Raw genomic sequence first — 19,767 nt, forward strand, 5'->3', positions numbered from 1 at the left:
GATTACGTCCCTCAGCTTTGCTAGACTGTGCTGTGTTCTTGTCTTTGTCAGAAATCCTGGAATGCAGGTGATGAACTCTGAAACGTTTCTTCAGTATCTGTGATACCGTCGTTATCTTCGTCATGCGGAAAACTCGGGACCTTTTCATGAATTATAAAGTGTCACTGATTGCCTTTGATTGATGCTGAACTTAGGCTATTTCCAGTGTCAGTTCCTTCTACTTAACTTACTTTTTTGGGGACTTCTTTTTTTCCGGATATAAGGATCCGGCGATTAAAGGTGTATTACACTTTTATGGCCAGTAAATAATGCAAAAGTAAAAGCGTTTGTCTGATAAAGGTAACAGCAATTTTATGTGTCGTTAAGATTTTTTCCAAACTATCTGTGGATTTTAATACGTGACAAGCTAATGGATCAATAGATTTTATCAGTGGCGAAGGACATATAACTGTGCACGTCTTTTTTACAGCTTTTTGGCCACTAATAACAACTGTCCACTTTTTAAAAACTTGATTAATTTACGAGTTTTCGGCATTGCTCATCATCAGACTACCATATAAATAAGTTAATACAGATTGAGCACCAATGTCGTGACTGGAATCATGTAACAAGATAATCTGCACTAAGTCCTTTTATGTGGTATTCTGATGGTGCGACTTTATGTCGCAACTTCATCGAACCAGATATTTTTGTCGATGTAGCCAGACATTCGGAAGAAAACTGCTAATGCGTATTCCCCGGGAATCTTCACAACAGTTTCGCTTGTGAGGAAAGACATCAATTCGAAGCGCAAGATATGGATGTCGATGTCCATGCTGACGACCATGCTATTGAGCAACCTAAATCCAACATCATCATCATCATCATCCTTTTCTTGTGTGTAACGTTGTTGAAGATCAGCCCCACAGTCTGGTTTGACGTGTTTTGGTGTGGTGTTTTAGTGCTGTATTTACACTTTTGGGGACAGGATCGTGAATTTTCGAATTTGGTTTTGTAGTTCCTCCATCCTCATCTATCGTTGTTGTCACAAGGTCAATGTTCCCTTGGTTTGTCTTATATCTGAGGTGACTTATTTGGATGTCCTAATCTTCTAGCATGGATCATTCAGACATCGTGTTTAGGAGTTATGCTCACATTTATTGAGTCCGGTAGTCTCTCGGACACTCCTGTGAGCAGAGAGGGGAAGGTTTGGAGGTGAAACGGATGGAGAAACAGCTTTGTTTTTTTTTTTTTTTTTTTTTTTTTTTTTTTTTTTTTTTTTTTTTTTTTTTTTTATCCTGACGCAGGCAGGTGACGGGAATGAGGCAGTAGCAGATGGACGCGAATCGACGTGTTGGAGCGAAATGTGCGCCCTGGCGCGGGGCAGAGGCAGGAGGCAGCGTAATGCAGCGCGTTCCAGCGTCGCCGCTCGCAGCGGCTGGCATGCGCCATGTTTCACACGCTGGCCTGCCCGCAACATTTCGTGGCCGCGCCCCACTGCATTGCAGTCGCTGTTTTTTACCCGCTTCCTGCCGCATGCCCCCCCTCCCCCCAGCACACCACACCAGACCTCTCTTCTCGTGGACGTTACGTACTTGTTGGTCCGCGGCGTTTAATCGCAGTGCGCCCGCAGTAATTTTCACTTTGTTGGTGGCGGTGGCAGCGGCAGGGTGGAGAGCGGATTAGAGGTGGTCATTACGCTGCTGTCCAGTACTTTGTTAATAACGTTAAATTTTCCCACTCCGAAATGGCACGCACATGCGGCAACAGTACATTCCATGCACTTTGTCGCGTCACCCCCTCCCCTCCCCCCCAATCCCCTTTTCACGTCGCACCAAGTCCTCTGACGCCAAAAATGATTATGTACGCAGATTTCGCAGTCTGCACGTTACAGGCCAAATCATAAACCTTTGTTTGGAGTAAATACTCCCAGTACTCTCTGCTGCTAATCGGCGGATTCGCCTGTGCAGCTGAATTTTTTCAATAATCATTCGTCCACCTTCTGCATCCTCCCCTCCCCCCCCTACCCTCCTCTCTCTCTCACACACACACACATACACACACGGGCGCGCGCGCCCTCTCACGTACGAGGAGAGAGAGAGAGAGAGAGAGAGAGAGAGAGAGAGCGAGCGAGCAGACACAATTTTACAAGCACGTAAAATACTGGCACTACTTGTCGTCGTGTGAGCAATCATTTGCATGTCCCTTACGTGTTACGTAACGAAGCCTCTGAATATTGGATACCCCAGCATTGTTTTTCTACCGAACGTCAGCGTTGGAGATACAGGAGAAATCTGTCTCTCTGTTCAGTCCCGTTGATGTGGAACGAAAGATACGACATGATAACAACTACTCAGTGTGACCCAACGGCCTAGTGAACATCTTTCAATTGGATACCACTTCGGTGACTACCCCAGTGCTTGTACCTGGGTAAAGGGACCCATCCAGTTAAACGCGCAATCTAACCACGTCTGTTTACTGATGATCCTTCGCATTATTGAAGGAAGGAAGATTAGGATTTTACATCCCGTCGACAACGAGGTCATTAGAGACGGCCCTTGAGCTTGGAGAGTGTCAGCATCAGGGAAGGCATTTGCCTGGAGTGATTTAGGAAAACCGCGCAAAACATAAATCAAGATAGTGGAATGGCGATTTGATCCGTGATTCTCTCCCCTTCCGAATGCAAATCCAGTGTGGTAACCACTGCGCCACCTCTCGCTCTGTCGCATCATGGAGAGGTATGGTCTAAGCACGAACATAAGGACAGACTGAAAATTCCATACGTGAAATGTATTCGTAGTTGCGAATTTGAACAACCTTCAGCTGTATAATGGAATGACAACAGTGAAAATTTGTGTCCGACTGGGACTCGTAGCTGGATATCCCTTTTATCGGGACTGGTCGGCTTACCATTAGGCTATCCGAGCACACATCACGGCTAGGCCCGAACACTCACGCTGTCCGAAGGAACATCACATCAGTCTTCTCAGCCATACACGCACTTCAATATCGTATTTATCTGCCATCGAGCAAGCGACTCCCAATTAAACTGTCCCCCCTTGTACAGGAATATACATAATGGATGTATGGGTGCGGGTTGTAGACACATGGTTGACTACATACGGAAGTTTAGGTCTGGAAGTGAAGCGTGCTCGAATAGCGTAATGGTTAGGCAACAACTCGCGATAAGCCCCACTCAGCACAAATTTTCATGGTCGTCATTCCATTATAGGGCTGACGGTTGTCCATATTCACGACTGTGAATACATTTCACGTATTTCACTGTAGTCGCCGCAGTCCCTGTTCCTTCGGTCATGCATGCTGTCCGAAGGAACATTTCATCATACTTCTGAACGAGACGAGCACTGCAATATCGTATGAAAATTCCATGATCCCACAGAAATTCCATCTCGCGACCTCCCAGTTTCTAGACACGCGCATTAGCAATAGATCACGAAGCCCGACGATGAAGTCAGAAGATTCTTCGAAACCTACAGCAGGGGACGTAGCACTTCATTAATACGAAGAGTATTTCGAACGAGGAATTTAATCACAAATTCACTCAACTTAGTTTGACTGCAAACTTCTTGCTTTGGCCTAACCGTGATTTATTTATGTGAAACGCAACTAATTCGCACAACGCTTTTCCAAGGTTTAAACATCTGTCATCAGGTGAATTTATGTGGATTAATATGGCATGTAAGTGTTGCGCCGCGACTTGGGAGTAACCTGTGTTTACTAGTCAGTGCCACGATTCCTCCAAAGACGCACACAACCCGTGCATACAATAATAATCAGCATAAATCCACCCGATAATGCAGATGTAAACGTTCGAAAAGCGCTGTGGAAATAAATAGGGACTGGCAAAAATTAACTTGTCTTTTAGGGTTACGTGCCTCAATCTGTAAAAACGAAACCTTTAGTAGGATTGCTGTGTTGTCTGCCAGTCCGCCTGACTGTTAGGAAACGTTTTTGTCCCGAACGAGTACACGTAACAAGTTCAAATTTATGTCACGTATTAAGGTCTACGGTCCCTTGGCGGTATAAACATTTTTAAGCTTATAATTAAATTGAGTCAAAAGATACGGCCATTTGTGTTCACATATTTGCCACTCGAAAACTCAGTCATCAAAACCTATAGGGTACTTCCCGTTGACATAGAATTATGGAATTTGACAAGAAGCGTGGTTTCACTCTGCGAGTAAAGAAAATTCCAAAATTGTTGATTTTGTCATTTGTTAACCGACTTCGAACTTGAAATTAAAGCATTCTCGAACGTCTTAGAACCTTCGGGAAAGATATTCTGCCAGTAGTAATGACGATATCAGGCAAAAGTCGTCAATATCCTCGATTACCGTAACGGATGACTGTCTGTATACACAATGAATTTGTATGGATTCAAGTTGTTGGAAGTCCCCAGCAGAAATAATGAGCCACACTGCCTCTGTAGCCGTTCATAATTCCGAAAGCGTTGTCGCTGCAGGATTGATTTCTCAATTATGTTCCATGAATATTCTATCGGATTCATGTCGGGCAGTCTGGGTGGCCAAATCATCCGCTGGAATTGTCCAGAGTGGTCTTCAGACCAATCGCAAACAATTGTGGCCCGGTGGCATGGCGCATTATCATCCATATAAACTGCATCGTTATTTGTGAACATGAAGTTTCCAAGTAGCCGAACATACCATTTACAGTTAATGATCGGTTCAGCGATCTAGTCCATTCCATGTAAACATATCCCACAATTATGAAGCCACCACCAGTTTGCACAATACCTTGTTGCCCTCTTGGGTCCATAGCTTCGTGGAGTCAGCGCCACACTCGAACCGTCAGCTCTTACCAACTGAAATCGGAACTCGTCTGATCAGGCCTCGGTTTTCCAGTCGTCTAGGGTCCAGTCGATACGGTCACGAGTCCAAGAGAGGTACTGCAGGCGATGTTGCCTGCTGCCATAGCCCACTGACGCAAAATTTTGCCGCCGCACTGTCGTCGTACGTCCCACCTTGATTTCTGTGCTTATTTCACGCAGTGTTGCTTGTCTGTTAGCTCTGACAAATCTAAACGCCGCTGATCCCGGTCGTTAAGTGAAGGCCGTCGGCCACAGCGTTGTCCGTGGTGAGAGGTAATGCCTGGAGTTTGGTATTCTCTGCACGCTCTTGACACTTTGGCTTTCGGAATATTGAATTTCCTTTTCCAAAATGAAATGTCACGTGCGTCTAGCTCCAAATACTATTCCGCGTTCAGAGTCTGTTAATACCCGTTATGCGGTCATAATCAAGCCTGAAACCTTTACACATAAATCACCTGAATATAAATGACACATCCGGCAGAGCATTGCCATTGTATATTTTGTGTACGCGATAATACTGCCATTTGTATATCTGCATATCGCTATCCCACGACTTTTGTCACCTCAGTGTAATACGTCTGATAAAACTTAATGGCGAAAATGCTATAATTTCTCAAAAGATAAAGTGCTTTGCCCACCAGATATCTCAAGATCGCCAGATCTGTAACCGGACACGTGAACGGAGAGCGGCTCGCGGTGGAAGCAGTGGTTGGCCGCCCCGACTCCAGCCCCAGCCGGCCGGCCCGTGCCTTGCGCCGCGCGGGCGGTGTGGCTCTCTGGTGAACATTGCTGGCGCTGAGTGACGGGCGCATTTAATTAGACGCGGCCGGGCTCTCGCCTCAGGATTAGCCTGGCGCTGCAGGCGCCGCGCAACGGCCTCCTCCGTTTCAATTACACGGCCCGCGCGTTTCCCCGGCTCTCGAGCTTCTCGTAGCAATAGGTGTCGGATGGAAAGTACGAAAGCAGCGACTCACGGACAAATGAGAAACTTCCTCTAAACCTCCGTTGCTCGTGCGGATGACACTCGTCGTCCACAAGAGTTTCCCGTTCTATTTTGTCTGAGGGGGCTCGACTGAGTTCGCACCATTTTCAGTACCTTTTCGTTAACTCTCCCTCCATTAGTTTTAGTCATCATCGACTTTCAGTTGCGCAACTTGCATTGTTCATGAAACGTTACTGTAGCCTAGACGACACCAGTCATCCGCGCGAGGACTACTGGTACAATTTGAAACAAAGTAACACTTGTTACTGTACTGCTCTCATAGATTCAATACAACTTTCATGTGCGTAATATTAGTCGGATCTAAACTACAGTTAATTTGCTTTTTACCTAGAATACTTACCTACGAAAGGTAAAAAAAAAACACCTAGGGCAGAGTTTAGCAGACATAGTGATGTATGGGTGGAATGGTTGCAAGAGCTGAGTGACTAAGTTCCTTAAAGCGATATTGCTGAACAAAGATTGTGTAAGTGAAAGCAGCGATAATTCAGGAACAGAAAACAGGTCCAGACTGAAGCGCCTAGAACCGTTCGGCCACACCGGCCGGCTCAGAAATATAGACGTGCCAAATCGGATGTTTCTTTTTGATGCATCCTGTACATTGGAACTAGTATATTTTTCTGAAGACTTACGTATTGATCACTTTTCCGAACCTAAGCGGGTACTGTGGCCATTGTCATCGCGACAGGATCCCAAGTTCGTTTTTCTGATTTCCAAACACATTTTCTAGGCGTCTTCACACCCTAGTATCCGGAACAATACCAAGCGGCTGCAACAGCCCGTTTTCAGTCAGACGTTTGTCAGAAATATAATAGGCCAGAGGTTATAGTGAAGACTTTGGTCACTTTTGCCGACGATTAGTGTTGCGGCTTATCGCAGTCGGAGGCTGTGATGGCATTAGTGATCCACAGAAGAAACTATCAAACTGAAATAAATAACAAGGAACTACATTTGTACACCAAAATACGTTGTTTAAAAATTGGTATTGCAAAAAATTGTTACTCTCCATGTAGGTGAAGTAACAAGAATACTATAAATGACTTACATTAGACGATTCATAAAATAACGAATAACCTCCATGTCAATCTCACTGACAACAACGGCGATGTATATTGGAAATAGTGAGACTTCTAATTATGGGCAGAGCAAAAAATACGCGATTTCCATTTTCTCCGTCGTGGCCACATTACTGCAATTCGTCTACCAATCTTGCTATTAATTGGTAACCTACATAAATTATTATGGTATTTTTAATTTATAACAGTAGTGGCAATTTGAGACACGATCAAAAATATTTACTGTTTTGAATGTCTCGTTCCTTTTACTGATCGCGTTGTATTACAACAGGTTTAATTTGATTTCATATTTCTTGCTACCAAAATGTACATTTGAAGATGACTGTCTCTATAATACACATTCACGAATCCATGTTACTTCCGCCCGACATTTATACCGTACCAGCGCATCGGTGCTAGTTGCGCACACTTTCGAGTTGTCAGCATTGGAAGACACATTGTAAAATATTCCCCGTCTCACTTCTGTTAATCTTGCAGTGGTCGTTGTACGTGCTACTCTGCCCGTGACGTAAGCGGGAAACGTTACTTAGCTCACGGCCGAAATCATAAAAAAGAGGTTCAAATGTGTATGAAATCTTACGGGACTTAACTGCTAAGGTCAGCAGTCCCTAAGCTTACACACTACTTAACCTAAATTATCCTAAGGACAAACACACACACACCCATGCTCGAGGGGGACTCGAACCTCCGCCGGGGCCAGCCGCACAGTCCATGACTGCAGCCCTTAAACCGCTCGGCTAATCCCGCGCGGCCCGAAATCATCAATCTCAATTAAAATTAAGCACATCTTAAAATATTACTGTTTCTGTAAGTATATTTTTTGTTGCTGAGCAAGAGAAATACGCTCTTAAGAAGCTCTTAACGTTACTTGTCGTTTTTGGATTCTGCTGTTAGTTGCTACTCGCATGTTAATAAAAAACACTGCGTGCACACTTGATTCGGACGCACGCAGCTTGCAGTTTGATGACCACTGACTGAAAACTCTAATCCGGTAAAAAAAAAAAAAGAAAAAAAAAGTAGACGCTCCTGCCAGAAACTTTCAGTTGTACAGTACGTTTTCGTAACTGATCTTTTATCCGAAAAAGAAGTTGTGTGAAAAGCACCCCTCTCCCCTGTTCCTAATTGTTTTCCATAGTATTCTTCCTTTTCTCAGTGTCACTTATGGAAGATTGTTTCAATTGAATCATTTGAAATGTTACGGCATTCGGGACCATGCAGTATGTAGAGGGCACAACTGGCGACCTGCGGGATACTCAGCATTCTCCTTCTCCTCCGAGTGCGCGGTGGTGTGTAGGAGACGGTCGATCGCCGCAGAAGTAATAGCAACGGCAGTGCGGCGGAGGTTCCGTTATTAGACCGCCGCGCCGGGCGGCGGTAGCATCAGATAGCGGCGAGCTGCGCGCCCGTGATTAACAGTGGCGTAGTTCTAATTGAATACCGCGCTGGCAACTCATCCATTACTTTAAACTATGAACACGTGGCGGGCGCCTGCTCTGCTCTGCACCGCGCGCATTCCTCGGCCCGACCCCTCGCCGGACGCCGAGATGTATGGCCGGCTCCCAGCGCTTCCGCACCGTGCGGACGTCCAATAACACGAGCGTCAGCCTTGCGGGCTACACTACTTCTGGCCCGCTCCGCCACCTTGCGAGACGGGACTGAGGAGCGGCGGCGAGCCAAGGCGACCGTGTTATTTGTTTCCGTAGGAATGTGTTGTTAACATTTCACTTACCACAACGGGAAAAAGTAGGCGCTTGTAGATTTCAATATTTTGGACCTTTTATTTTTCCTTTCGTGAGTTTGTTCAATACGAATTTGGGAAGCATCATTTATGTAAATGTGAAGCGATGTTTGTACGCAAGACACTTCACAAATAAGTTAAAACACTCCTGTTCGGAAAGAGGGCGGTTGATACCCGTATTTTCGCTAATCGCTCGAAGTGAACGCAAGGCTGGTCCCTTTGAAAAGGACACGGACGAATTTCTGCCCCAACCCTGGTCAGAACTTGTGCTCCGTCTCCAACGACCTCGACATCAAAGGGATGTTAAATCCAAACCTTGCTTTTAATTTAAGAAATTCTCCTAGCGGAAAATCGACAAAAGCAATCTCTGAAACGCATTCGATACTGTACAACTCTGCCTACTGATGGCAAAAGAAGGAAGATGGAAGGTTAGAGTTTAGCATCCAATCGATAACAAAATCTTTAGAGACGAAAGACAAGTTCGGATCAGGGAAGTTTGGAACGAAATCGGGCGTGCACTTTCAAAGGAACCATCCCGGCATTTGCTTTAAGTAAGGCTACGCTGTACCAAAACTACGGTTCGGTAGTTTTGGTGCACTATATAAATGACGGAGTAAATGGTAGGATTACAGGTAATATTAGTAGGGAAAGAAAGATAAATGAATGTATAAGAGAGAAACAGAGAGCTGACGACTTATCATTTTTTTTCCACATCACTCATTATTAGTCCATTGTGTATTTTGTATCCTTACAGTAAATAAATTACATTTTGTAAGTAATAAAAATTTGTTGATCGAGGAACTTCTTCTTTTATGCAACCTAAGCAATAACTTTTGATGCAAGTACAGTTTAAAATATATACTGTGTCGTTGTATTCAATAGAACGTTCTTCACCGCTCTCAAATTCAAGAGTTTCCTGTTATTATTGATAAATGCAAAGGTTGCTTCAGAATAAAGAAACATGTTTTATATAAGTTCAGCGAAGAATTGAAGCTATGTTTCACGTATTTTTGTTTTGCGTTTTTTTTAAATTTACCCTTTTGTTGAGGAAATTGCTTTTTCTGGCGCTGTACGATAAATTTATATAGTTTTCTTCGCATACGTAAAGAAAGCGATCGTTATGAGGCACTAGAAAAACTACCGCAGTCTACTCTTGCTTACGATGGTCTAGGGTAGTTTTACAACTCCAGCCTTAAGCTATTTGGGGAAATCACGGAAAACCTGAATTTGGGTGGTGGATGGCCGCCCGGGACTCTGAACAACATACCATCATATGAAGAACATTCGCAAATGTAACTGGCTCTAAGAATATCGGACAGACCGAAACTAATACTTATCCAGGACAGCGAATATTATTTTTATTACTATTTAATATTAAAAAAGGGATAGGAAGCCCCCAGAAACGGCCGTACGAGTTTTATTGTTCTCAATTCGGACACTCACAAATAACTGTAACTAAATTCAGAACGACAATCACAAAAAGCCCATTTGATTAAATGAATGGCAGCTAGCCTTAAATCGGCATAAACAGAGGAATAAATGAACTTTCGTTACTGTCTGTATTCTGTTTCTTCTCTTCCTTTCCTTGGGACATGACTACTTTTTTTACATCGAGATAATCAGTCACCAGTGTTGACTAGCTCAGTTTAGCCTGCTGACACAAAAAGGAAAAAAATTCTTAAGAAGCATTGCCTACAGTGCGTTAAGAATTCCATAAAAATGCGGTAAGAATTCCATAAAAATGCAGTTAGACCTGTAAGTAATGGAAATATTTATTTCCAGTGAAGTTACGTTTCACCAATAAGTGGCTCATCTTTTGAAGGGGAGTACAACGCATGATGTCGTCGTATAGTAGACAACTGCGTATGATCACATAATTTCTAAAGCATGTGTTGTCTGTCCACAGAATGTTTATTAATCAGTCCCATCACTTTTTATTTGTCGCATACATGACAGTCGTTTAAAGCACGGCAGACAGTAGCTGCTGCACTGCTACAGCGCCACCTGTGCTGAAACATGAAACTGTTCTGGCAATAAATGTCTCCCACTAAGAGTCGACAATATTCTCTGAAGCTGAGTAGGAGGTGTGGCGTCGAAATTAAATGCTTCCGTTATTAAAACATGTCATTAACGTTCATCGTTTTAACGGCAGAAATGTTCGAATAACTGATTTTTCACTTTATCTGTTTCGATAGTACAAGAATAGTCATAAAGTGACATCAGCATACAAAGTAAAAATAAAACAACTGACAATTACAGCAGTTACAGAAATTAAGTTTGTGTCTATTTCTAGCTGTCGTGAGTAGAGTGGGCAGTACTTTAGGACATCAGATCAACACAGACACTTTAGTCCACAAAAAGCCGTCGAAGAATTACATACAGTATGACAAATTACTGGGTGCGTAACTTATTTACGTATTCCCAACAGACTGACGACCTTTTTTTTTCCGCACGATATTTCGACCGTCCCGGAACTAGGAGCGCGCGCGCGTTTGTTGGTCACCGGTCACAATGTGAACACTCGTTGTCTCGCGCATACATACTGCAGTGTTCGATTTGCGCCAGAAACCTCTACCACAGTACTCTTCACAGTGAGCATGATACGTAATACATGACATAACAAATGTGTTTGATCATGACTCACGGCCGCAATTAGCTAATAGCAGGATTTTAATATAGCACAATACGGCCTACAACGGACAATGTAGTCTTTTATTAAACACTTACAGGCTGTAGATCCCCAAGGAAGCAAAAAGATTCCGTTTCAGTCACGAAAATTAATTATTTTCAAAAGATAATTGCTATTATGACAATTTTCTAAGACTCCATTTATTATATAAGTTATCGATATTTACTTTTTCTCAGTTAGTTGCGTTAGTGCAGTGGAGGTTACAGGTTCCTCAGATAGTCCATACAATACACACACATGTTGCGCTGATGATACAAGTGAGACATATACGTAACGAATGCTAAATATCTCAAGAAAATATCTTCTCCAAATTGTAGGTAATAACTGCATTAGTCCAGAAACTGCGTCATTACTCGCTTCGAGTCAGATAAGTGAGTTAATTGACAGCACGACACGGCAGTTAACTACATAAGGGCTATATGGTGCTGTACACAGTATTATTATTCTTACTATTATTACTATTAGTAGTTGTGGTCAGACACAAAGTATTAACACCCTGTAGTATTCCAATTTCTGCCAATTCAGAAGTAAGGAATGCAGCAGTCAAGTGGTTTACGAATACACAGCTAGTATGTTTTGTATTAAGTGGCTGCCCAACACTGTGGAAAGTTAGCTTTCTTATCTGAGAAGAACAGGTGAGTAGCGCTTACGATGCACCATGAATTCCTTCGTCATTCATTCACACACAAACACAAACTAAATATCACTCATCTGTCTTCATTTTAAAAATAGAAGTGTTCCTAGAAAAGTCTTTCATTCTATAGTTTAGTTAGGTGCTAAAGTTGGTGATAATATGGGGGAGGGAGGAGCAACAGACGGCAGAGGGGTGGGGGGAGAGGGCGGGGGTACTAGCTAACGTCTGATTGCACTCAGGGGTAGTGGCCTCAGAAAGGTTGAGAATCACTGATCTAGACAGATGTAGACCGCACTTGGTGCTAACATAGTTATATAGTATTTGTAACAGACTGATTATTATTGGGAAACACGAGGAGAGTTGCAATGTACATTAGCGGCACACCTGTCTTCAACAGTAAAGCAAAATAGATGCCTGAAGTATAACCGCTCCAATAATAAGCCAACAGTCGTGTTGAGGTTTAAGCAGTTTGCGGCACGTAAAGTAGAGAACTTGTCTAGCCGCGAAAATATTGTCTTTAAAAATGGAATGATCAACTCGGTCGTAAATCCGGTACCATTCCATCAGTCGTAATACACAGGAATCATAAATCATACTCCAACTGAAATGAGATGAATACAACAGCCAAGACATGTCCTGTCAAGATGGAGTGTCCCCGCGTGGTTATCGTAATAGGAGATATGTGGGCATAGCTCTCCTCCTCAATGTAGGAGCCGTGACTATCCTGGAATGTTTTGAACTGAAGAAATTAAATGCTGCTACTGTTCCGTCGCCGAAGCGCCGCGCAGTAATCTGACTATTCCTCTCATTTCCAAAACCGCATCGGCAGCAAAACGTTATCTTCCATACTCGTATAAAAAGTGCGCCTTACTACCAAGAAGGAAAAAAAAGGGGAAAAGCGCCAGTTGCCAGCACTCTCGCTTCCCGCGGCAGTGGAGAAGCGCGGAGCACGTTATCTTGTCTCCGCAGGCCACAGACCGCGGGCGACCGTGTGGAGAGATTCTGTAGGGAGGGGGAGAGTGTGTGGCCTGATCGTCTCCAGGGAGCGGCGCGCAAAAAGTGGGGGCAGCCAATTTTCCCCGCTTCGCCTCCGCTCTTCGCATTCTTGGCCCTGTCCTAGCTTCGCAAACTGCTTCTTTTGGACCTGCCATGTCTTTACTTACTTACGGCACTTCGTTACGTGTACCGTCTAGCTCATTTCGCAGTCACTAGTCGGACACAAGACAACCACACCGTGAAAGAACACAAATACGGAACTACACAGTCATGTGTTCGGCAGTTTCTTAGCACGTTGTTCATCTACAATTTCCCAGCTCATGTGTTGTCATTTTTTTTCCGCTCACCTTCAGTACAGCATGCAGTATTTGTGATGATTTCATTAAGTGCCATTACCTAAATGGCCTTTCAATCCCAACTCTCTTCATTCAGCCTTGTTCAAAGAGCTGTGTCCAGCTATTTTGTTAATCTTAAGTGGATGATGTATTTCATATTTAAACAACCATTCGAGTTTTGTTCCAGAGCTGATGTTAAAGTAACTGGATGACGTGGTACATATTTTCCGCAATCATTCCAATTTCGTTCCAGCCATCCAAGACAAAGTATAGAAATAAATTTACAAAAAGTAACGCAAAAGACTTTTCTTTCTATGGAGTGGCCAGATGTGAATGATCGTTTCTTTGGCGTTTTCAATCAGTGCTAAGGCTGCAAATACACTGCAGTGGGCACTCTCTTTACTGACGCTGTGGCCTGCGTGCATTTGCAGCCTTAGCACTGATTGAAAACGCCAAAGAAGCGATCATTAACATTTGTCCACTGCATTGAAAATGGTGCACAACTGGGTTAATATTCGATCGATAATGTATATATGAAGCACACTGACTGATCATCTACAATGAGACGAACCAAACCTTAACTTTCCTTTTTTATATCTTTAGATAAGGTGCTCATTGATGCCACAACGGTTTCAATCTCTTTATTTGCCCATCCTCACTAGCAATACATTAATTTGAACTTGCCACTACACGTAAGCTCGGTTGTGCGCTCATGGCTGTAGTTTTAATCCCCTTTTAAACTTCTCGTAAATATATTTGCCTCGAATATATTTTTGTAAAGCTGAACGGTGAATTTAAAAAAATGGCAATTCACAAAAAATTCGCTTATCCCAGATATCGACTCCCTTTTCTTGTCTATCACAACTAAAACTTACAGGACGAATTTAGGAAACATCGCTCTTACGAAGATCAGCTTCCCCTTTTCTTGCGCGATAACCTGTGAACCATGGATGAAGAGCAACAGGCGTATTTCATGTCCCAACAATTCGGAAAGCGTTTTACACTAATCCACGCCGGAGACTCAACGAAGGTCCGTTCGTACAGAATAATTATTCTCAGATATGTGAGTGGCTCGTAGATTTTTCAAACAGTAGAACCAAGTACGTTGTCCTGGACGGCGAGTGTTCATAAGAGACAAGTGTATTGTTAGGAATGCCCCCATGGAAGTGTGATATGATTGCTCTTTTTTACTGTAAACGTAAACGACCTTAGGCATAGGGGAAGAAGTAAGGGAAAGTGTCGTCGAGTGCCGATGATGACTGCGAATTTCTATTTTGTGTTTTGAATGGCAGCTTGCACTGAATTTAGCAAAATGCAAGTTAATCCAGATGAGTAATGTTAGAATTGAATATTACTGGTGTGCTGCTCGACACAGTCATGTCTGATAAATGTCTAGGCGTAATGTTGCAGAGCGATGTGAATTGGAACGAGCTCGTAAGGAAGTTAGTAGGGAAGGCGAATGATCGTCTTCGATATGTCGGGAAAAAAAAGCTCTGAGCACTGTAGGAATTAACTTCTGAGGTCATCAGTCCCCTAGAACTTAGAACTACTTAAACCTGACTAACCTAAGGACGGCCGGCTCTACTAAAGTGTAGCCGGCCAGTGTGGCCGAGCGGTTCTAGGCGCTTCAGTCTGGAACCGCGCGACCACTACGGTCGCAGGTTCGAATCCTGCCTCGGGCGTGGATGTGTGTGATGTCCTTAGGTTAGTTAGGTTTAAGTAGTTCTAAGTTCTAGGGGACTGATGACAGATGTTAAGTCCCATAGTGCTCAGAGCCATTTGAAGCATTTGAACGAAAGTGTAGCTCGTCCGTAAATAACACCGCATATGGAACCCTTCTTCAGTTCAAATTAAAATTTAAAACAGTCTTGATCGCAATCTTGTTAATTTTTTTTAGTGAGTGATCGGTGACAGGTCTCAGCAGTTATACGAGCGTCGAGGGTCGATGGGTCATCTAGCAGTGTCCATCCGCCGCTCCGGAGTCTGAAGATGACTCTTTCATAGAGTCGAAACCGGTCACTCACTCCAATAAAGAAAAATATTTTAACAAGATTGCGATCAAGACTGTTTTAAATTTTAATTTTAACTACTTTTAAGATAGCTGAATATGTTCTCAAAAATTTCAAAACTCATCTTCAGTTCAGCTCCAGTGTTTGGGATTCACACCACGTCGCATTAAAGGAAGACATCGAAGCTGTTGAGGCGTGCAGCTGGCTTTGTTACCACTAACTTCGATCAGGACGGAAACATTAAGAAGATGCTTCGCGAATTCAAATGAGGATTGCTGGAGAAAGACACAAAGGATTTACATACATTGACAGCGAGTGGGCATTGATTTAAATCAATGGGAAAAGTCGAAAATTTGTGCTGAACCGGGTTTCGAACACAGGTCTCTCGCAGATGCGCTGATCACTTCGCTAACCGCGTTCATCGCAACTACGCGGACTATCACAGCACTCCTCCCGTAAGACCCATATTCTCAACTTACCCATACATTACTATTGTAGTGTCCCTTTTCCGCTATCCTCATTACTCGCGGCATTTCTCCGATTCCCGTACGAGTCCGAGCATCTGCACTAAAGAGATCATTGGCCGTCCTCGCATATACATGTAGTTGAGACAGTTTAAGAAATAGGAATCTGCGACACAATGCAGAACGATCCTATCCCCTCAACGTACATCTAGCGTAAGAAACGCAAAGGCAACATAGAAGGAATCAGGGGTCAGAGAGTCGTTTTTTCCTCGCTACGCTTGCGGGCGAAAAAAGAAAGGGATTGAATCAATGGTACAAGTGACCCTCCACCGTGCATCCTGTGGTGGCTTACGTAGTACGTACGCAGATGTATGGGAACGTGGTCGCACGGTCGACGCAAACTTGTCAATGCAGCACGGGTCCTCCACATATACGGAGACGGAATACGGAGTGCCCCAGCGGTCATGCTGATAGCCACGCGCTGCAAAATTCACCAAGAAAAAATAGTTATAATAATAAAAAAGCTAATAGTCAGCTGCTATGATAACGGTCGCTCGTGCGAATAGCCGGAGCTTTGCAAGTTGACATCTGGATATCTGCCACTGGCGCCTGAAAGCAGTAGTTAACGGTAGTATTTTGTAGAGCTGCTCATGATTGGCATGCCAGTGAAAGCACTACGATTTGTAACACCTCCTTGTGCCGGTAGCTCTGATTCTGGTTTTTAGGTGATAAATCACATAAGCTACATACATTGTCTGCAAAAGGTTAATTGCTTCCGGCACAAATATGAGTGTTAACCTATTAAAATCTTCCCGGGAATACACGTGGAGGTAGCGGACATTCCATTCTTTTTATAAAGGATACCATGTCCACTATAAACGTACACGTTCTCTAGAATTCCAGTGCCTATTGAAGACACTTCTCCTTCAGGAATGTTGTTTTGCTGCAGGAAATTTGGATTATTGTGAAACCTTCAAGATCTACTAACAAACGACCTAGGTCTTGCACAAATACATTGGGATAATATCATGTACAAATATCAGGAATTTTGTGGGAAATGAACCTACAGAAAATCAAGCCTGTAGTAGGTCAAGAGTTAGGGCTGTTAGTAGTGGAGCAATTTGTATACAGTCAAAAGACTGTCTCCGAGCAGATACTCCCACATCATCATATCAAGAGCGTCTGAGAAGGTGGTTGCGTGCCCCCCCCCCCCCCCCCGTCATTCTCCGTTTATTTCTCGCCTTTCTTCGGGGCTACTTTGCCATCTCTACTTCCACTCTCTTCTGGCGACGCTGGACATTCATTCCAGCGAAATTTCATTTCTTCGTGTCACCAAATTACATCTTTTAGACCATGCATAGACGGTTTTTGAAATGTCCGTCGTGGTAAGATGCTCAGGTTTGCAAGCAAATGGTTCATACCATTATTTCGGGATGGGCGGTATATAATCTAAGCGCATTTTCGTGCAATTCTGAGCGTTAGAGCTCACACATTTCCCTTTTTAGGAAACTGGCACGATTCCTCTTGACGCTCAGGATGCCAGCACGAATTTGAAAACCCGTATTGTCGCAGGCCGGCGGTGGTGACTGTGGCTCGCGACAGGTGCCCGAGGCGCCAGCACCCACCAAAGAGGGCCAGCGGGCCAGAGACCACTGCCGCCGTCGCCGCAGCGGTGCGGAGTGCGGCCTATCGATTGCGGCTACGTGCCGGGCGCCCCCAGCTTCCGCAGGTGTCGCCGTCGCCGGAGGAAATGAGGCGCTACGAGTATGCAGCGTCACGTCCGCAGCTCTTGCGCGCTGCCTGTACCTGGAGGGAATTGCGTCGCACGTGCAGAATATCCTGCGACCAGAAATCTTAGCTTGTTTGTGCAAAATTAAATTATTGTAATCTGAACAGGCGACGAGGAGCATATCTGTTTAGAACTTGGTCTAGCGTCTTCACAACTTCGGCTGCCCACCGACTGCCGAGAGTGCGCGATCTCATCTGTAGCTGTTTGTTTACTGCGCGCAGGGGTCAGGGTCGAGGCCGAAGCCACCGGCCCGCGGCGTGTGCACGCGATACCGCTGTACTCGCTCCTTTTCCTGCTCTCATGGCCCAATTTTGGTCGCTATCTCGCTGGGCGGTGAGCTGTAAGTAGCCCTCCGTGTTTATTACAGTCAGCAAGTTCATTCACAGAGAGAAGCAGCTTACGGGTCCACAGGATGGATCGAATGGGTTAGAATGTGACTTGCTGTCGAATGACTGTGTTGCACAACGCTTTAGCTTGGAAGCGATCTTAAGGAAAGATGGAAGATTACGGTTGAACGTCCCTTCGACATCGAGGTCATCCGAAGAGGTGCGTACGCTCGGTATGTTTCAAGTATGGGGAAGAAACCGACTGCCCCATTTCTAAAGGAACCACCACGGCATTTTCGGATACGATTTAGGGAAACCACGGAAAACCAAAATATGACTGGCCAGACGCGGATTCGAACCGTCGTCCTCCGGAAAGCCAGTCCTGATACCTAACCAATATGTAACCTTGCTCGGTAGCAGACGATCATAGTCAGGACATCTTAATGAGACAGGGTGGGGCTATTCACCAACAGAATGCTTGTGAAATGAAGGAATTGCCGTACCTTGGACGGAAGACAAAACAACAAGAACGAAGCACGGAGGACATAAAAAGTAGACTAGCACGGGCAGAGAGAGCATTCCTGGAGAAAAGAAGTCTACTAGTATCAAATATCAGGTTTAATTTGAGGAAGAGATTTTTAAGAATGTACGTTTGGAGCACAGCATTATATGCAAGTGAAACATGGACTGCGGGAAAATCGGGAAGAAGAGATTAGGAGAATTTGAGAAGTGGTGCTACAGAAGGATGTCGAAAGACATTCTTCTTCGAACAATCGGCGAGTAAAGAAACACGTGGAAAATATTGAGAAGAAGGTACAGGATGATAGGACAAGCGTTGAGAAGTCAAAGAGTAACTTCCGTGGTGGTAGATGGAACTGCACAAGGTAAAAATTGAAGGGAAGACAGAGAATGGAATATACGCAACAAAAAGCTGAGTACGTTTGGTGTAAGGGCTACCGTGAGAGGTTGGAACGGGAGAGGAATTCATATTGAGGCACATCAAACCAGCCAGAAGAATAAAACAAAGAAAAGAAAAAAGGAAGAAGCGTGACTCCTGATGCATTACACTGCTAGAGAACTAGGGGCTGAAGATGTTGAGTGTTGTGCTGTTTGAGGACTTGACTCTTCTGTTACAGCTCACTGTTTCGCCCGCCACAGAGCAGAATATTGTTTTGAAAGCAGCCTTTGTACGACGGAGATTTTCCGTAATTTATCTTTCATGCAGAGGATCAAATCCTATTGTCGTAGTAGGATAGTTTGCATCAGTAGAAACGTAGTGTTGGTGTACTGACAATGACGCGCTGTATTTTTTCGTTAAGTGTACTCAGATGTGTCAGTTAGTGAAACGCTGTTAGTGACGGGACGGAGACTTTTCCCGCTCAAAATGTGGTAAGATGCTTTGAAAGGACATGTCCACATGCCCTCTGCTCTGAGAATCCCGCAGGAGGTCGAACGTACATGTGCATCGACACCGTAGGTGGTGGATTCATTGTTCGTCGAGGCGAATCAATTATATGAATGCGTGATGTCTGTTCTTTCGGACATGTCCGTGAAAACAGACACCGCGCGTTCATATGAAAACTAATATTTCGTATTCACATTCAAAAATCAAATGGCTCCAAGCACTATGGGACTTAATATCTGAGGTCATCAGTCCGCTAGACTTAGAACTGCTTAAACCTAACTAACCTAAGGACATCACACACACACATGCCCGAGGCAGCATTCGAACCTGCGACCGTAGCAGCCGCGTGGTTCGAGACTGAAGCACCTAGAACCGCTCGGCCACAGAGGCCGGCGTATTCACATTCACGTTCACTGACAAGTGAATTGTCAACTCTCATTCTAGCCTACAGCTACGTTACGGATGAGCCTATCATGAC

General features: G+C 44.2%; 1 protein-coding gene across 1 annotated transcript in view; it reads right to left on the minus strand.

Annotated features, from left to right (window-relative positions):
* The window catches only part of LOC124799057 (facilitated trehalose transporter Tret1-2 homolog), a 136,159-nt gene that overhangs the window by 51,503 nt on the left and 64,889 nt on the right, over positions 1-19,767 (minus strand). The gene's annotated exons all lie outside the window — the stretch shown is intronic.

The sequence above is a fragment of the Schistocerca piceifrons genome, chromosome 5, assembly GCF_021461385.2.
Source record: "Schistocerca piceifrons isolate TAMUIC-IGC-003096 chromosome 5, iqSchPice1.1, whole genome shotgun sequence".
In the NCBI taxonomy this organism is placed as follows: domain Eukaryota; kingdom Metazoa; phylum Arthropoda; class Insecta; order Orthoptera; family Acrididae; genus Schistocerca; species Schistocerca piceifrons.